The sequence below is a fragment of the Triticum dicoccoides genome, chromosome 1B (genome assembly GCF_002162155.2).
Source record: "Triticum dicoccoides isolate Atlit2015 ecotype Zavitan chromosome 1B, WEW_v2.0, whole genome shotgun sequence".
NCBI lineage: Eukaryota > Viridiplantae > Streptophyta > Magnoliopsida > Poales > Poaceae > Triticum > Triticum dicoccoides.
In genome coordinates, this window is record NC_041381.1 from 608639530 (window position 1) to 608644161 (window position 4632).

A 4632-nucleotide genomic window follows, 5' to 3' on the forward strand; every position below is an offset into this window, starting at 1 on the left:
CCCCAAGCCACCTCCCTTCCCTAACCCTACACCCATACCACCCCTAACTGCATCGCCCCCTCCCCATCCCCCGCGCAGCCCGCAGCCACCGCGAAGCCCGCCGTGCAGCTGCGCAAGCCCGTCTTCACCACAATCGACAAGCTGCTGCCGCAGACGCACGACCACAACCTTACCGCGCGCGTCCTCTCCGCCCGCGCCGTCCTCGACAAGCCATCCGCTCGCACCTGCGTCGCCGAGTGCCTCATCGGAGACCCCACCGCCACCGTCCTCTTCACCGCCCGCAACGGCCAGAGTAAGCAATTAACCACCACCCCCTTCCCCTCCGCCCGCTTCATCCGCTCTGTTTTCCTTGCCCCATGGATGCATAATGTACCTTACTTTGGTGCACGGACGGATGGATCTGCACCATCCTGCTTGTTCGGAACGCCCTCCCCGTGCTATAGATTATTTAACTGCTTGCTTCTCCTCGCGTGATCTGTAGATGGTTTATGTATAGATCTACTTGCCGCTGTGGCTTCCCACCTGTTGGATGGAGCAGTTTCATCTTCCTGTGCTTGCTGCACTGTTGTTTACCTCGTTACATACTTGCTGACCCATCGACTGTTTGGGGACATAAATTTGCTTGCAGTTGCTTACCATGGGTGCAGTCATCATTTCGTTTTCTGATTCACCAATGTTGGTAGCAGTGCTATACCAGGTCCTGCATTTCAAATCAGCTTGTATGTGTATGTTGATTTTCAAAAGGGACATGTAGGCTACGTACAAATTGCTGCTAACAATACATGCTTGTTTGTCCATGCAATGCTGAAAATAATGGCCACTGACCTTTTGTTTGCAGGGGAGACACTAACGGGAGGGTGCCCGTCACTTCCAGTAGGCTCTCTGTTAACCAGCTCTAGCTCCCTGTGGCAGCAAAATGGAGGCCATGGTTCAGCAGCACCAAGGTGCTTACTTATGATCACCATTTCCCTGCCCAAATCTTTTCACTTCAACAACAAGCTAATGCAACAGATTGTTGCTAAAACTTATAATTCAGTTGCTACAGACATGCATGGAAATAATTTTAACCTGTTGAGACTCTCATATCATGATTATTACCTGCTTTTGCTCGGACTCTGTAAATATGATGATCTGTTCGATCTTGTGAACGCATGATGCTGTTGTGCTTGTTCAGGGAGTAGCTGCTGTGCCCATGGTGCGGATAAGCCGAGCACCGGCAATGAGGTTGACAGATCTGGGAGCAGTGCCCTTCTCCTCAAGCTGCAGCCGCCGGCCTTGTCCTGCTCGAGGAGCGGCAGGGGCGCACCCAGCCACCAAGGTCAAGGTCGCCGCCATCAAGGGATTCTTCAACCTGGACCTCGACGTCCACGGCGCTGTCGTCCAGCCATCCAAGGGAAAGGTGTTCCCCTCCCTCCCTCCCCCATCTGTTTGATTCGATCCGACAGCTATGGACTTGGGTTCCTCACGCCTCTCTGTTTGCTATGTTTATTGGTGCTCTGCAGGAGAACTCAACTCACTTGTTGCAGGGAAGGAGAGGAGGGTGACGCACAGCCATGGAGAGGAGCAGCAACACCAACTCAAGGTCCTTTCTCCTCTCTTGTTTCTTAGTTAGCTAAGCATAATCTGTTGTTTAATCCAAATTGTGTTATCAAAAGTTGCGCAGAATGTGTTGCTTTTGATTGGTATTTGTTCAAAGACATTCAGCTGTGTTGCAATGCTATCATTCTACTCCTAAGGCAAACACATAAGGATGTGCTAGTAATATAGTTGTTCAAATCATATATTTGCTTGTCTGCTTTCCTCTTCTATTTTAGTGGTTTGCTGGATTGCGATGCTGTGAACAACCAGTGATACTGCTGCTGTTCAAACCATATAGTTGTTCAAATCATATATTTTCTTAGCTGTGTTGCGATGCTATCATTCTACCCCTAGCATGAAACTATATGCTCACGCATTTGTGATTCTGTGAACAACCAGTGATGCTGCTACTGTTGTACAGCATAAATGCTGTGATTCTATGCACAACCAGTGATTCTGTGCACTATAAAATTTAGCTCACTTTCTTAATGTGATGCTGCTGCTGTACACCATAAATTACTGAACATTTGTTAACACTCGAAAAATGCAGTATTTTCTACTAGCCTATTAGTGTTAGCAGTATTTGCTGCTGGAGTATTTAAAATTAGCTGAAACTATTCCTTTAATGCTTGCGTAAACTTTTTTAAAGATGAATTGGAGTACTCCTTTAATGAAGGTTTTGTGTAGTCTATTGCTTGCATCAGTACTTTTTTGCTGATGTCCAAGTTCCTGAAGAACAAATCATACAACCATTATCTTGTTGATTGATGCAGTTTCTCACCTTTTTGCTGCTGATGTTTAGTTCCTTGCTTGATTCTGGATACTATTAAGTTGAAATAAAATTGTATGAGAAAATGATCACTAAACTAAGGAGGCTTAACCTGATAATAACTTATTTTACGTTAATAGCCTACAATGTTGTCTTGGAGCTTATTGTCCAAAATAATACCTCTACTTTTTGTGTCCTTCAGGAATGCGTATCCTTCAGGACAACTCAAGCCCCTCCTCCTCTCCTGTACATGAATGTGAGATGCTGCGCATGCAAGATCTGAGCCAAATGGCATATTGTAATCTTTTTATTGCTGGTTTTTATGTACGATGTCATGAAGATGTACGTTTGAAATGTTTCTTTGATAGCAAAATTGTATTCCTGTGTACATGCTGCTTTGACAGCAAAATTATGAAAATTTCTCAACAATATATATGGGCAAAATTGTATTCCTGTGTACTGCACCTGAAAAGGCTACAACCAACTGATGATGTTGCCGTGGAATTGTTTATTTTATTTTAAATAGCAAAAATAATAATTCTGCCAAAAAGTTATAAAAACCAAAATGAAAAGGCCGGCAAAAAACAAAATGAAAAGGCCAAAAAAAGAAATTTACAAGAAAAAGTAAAGGGCCCAAAAAAGGAAAGGCTTGCAAAAATTGGGCTTGGCCCATTTAGTTGACCATAAAAAAACATAAATCTATTGGAATTAGTGGGCTTGGCCCATATAAAAGACAGAATTGGACCGGGCTGAATCTTGTGCCACATCAGCTTGCCACGCTGGATGCCTACGTGGCCTGGGGAGGTTTCTAGTGACCAAAACGCCACAGTGGACTTATTTTGGTCATAAATGTCTTCGACCATTCCACAAGAAAGGTCGCTATAGTCAGTTTACGACCGCCAACTTTTGACATTCTGTTTTTGGTCACAAAAAGGCCACAAATGAAAAACCATGACCTTTCAGTGACCAATAGTGGTGGTCACAAGTTGACATATTTCTTGTAGTGGAAGTTACCAGCGCAGGGCTTTGCCTAAGCACTACGACGATATGACCGAGGTGTGTAACTGTGGAGGGGGCATCGCACACAGCTAAAACAATTGTCAACTTGGGTGTCCTAGGGTGCCCCTGCCCCCGTATATAAAGGAGGAAGGGGGAGGCCGGCCGGCCCCTGTAGGGCGCGCCCCAAGTAGGATTCCTACTAGGAATCCTATTCCTAGTAGGTTTCCAACTTGGGGAAGGGAGGGGAAAGGAAGGAGAGGGAGAGAGGGAAGGCAAGGGGGGCGCCGCCCCCCTTCCTTGTCCTATTCGGACTCAGGGGAGGGGGCGTGTGGAATGCCCTGGCCAGCCCCTCTCTCTCTCCACTAGGGCCCATCAAGGCCCATTAGTTCCCTGGGGGGTTCCGGTAACCCTCCGGTACTCCGGTTTTATCTGAAACTCCTCCTGAACACTTCTGGTGTCTGAATATAGTCGTCCAATATATCAATTTTTATGTCTCGACCATTTCGAGACTCCTCGTCTTGTCCGTGATCACATCCGGGACTCCGAACAATCTTCGGTACAACATATCACATAAACTCATAATACCAATCATCATCGAACGTTAAGCGTGCGGACCCTACGGGTTCGAGAACTATGTAGACATGACCGAGACACGTTTCCGATCAATAACCAATAGCGGAACCTGGATGCTCATATTAGTTCCTACATATTCTATGAAGATCTTTATCGGTCAAATTGCATAACAACATACGTTGTTCCCTTTGTCATCGGTATGTTACTTGCCCGAGATTCGATCGTTGGTATCTCAATACCTAGTTCAATCTCGTTACCGGCAAGTATCTTTACTTGTTTCATAATACTTCATCCCGCAACTAACTCATTAGTCACAATGCTTGCAAGGCTTATAGTGATGAGTATTACCGAGAGGGCCCAGAGATACCTCTCTGAAACATGGAGTGCCAAATCCTAATCTCGATCTATGCCAACCCAACAAACACCTTCGGAGAGACCTGTAGAGCACCTTTATAATCACCCATTTACGTTGTGACATTTGGTAGCACACAAAGTGTTCCTCCGATATTCGGGGGTTGCATAATCTCATAGTCTAAGGAACTTGTATAAGTCATGAAGAAAGAAGTAGCAATGAAGCTGACACGATCATAATGCTAAGCTAACGGATGGGTCATATGCATCACATCATTCTCCTAATGATGTGATCCCATTCATTAAATGACAACACATGTCTATGGTTAGGAAACATAACCATCTTTTATTAACGAACTAGT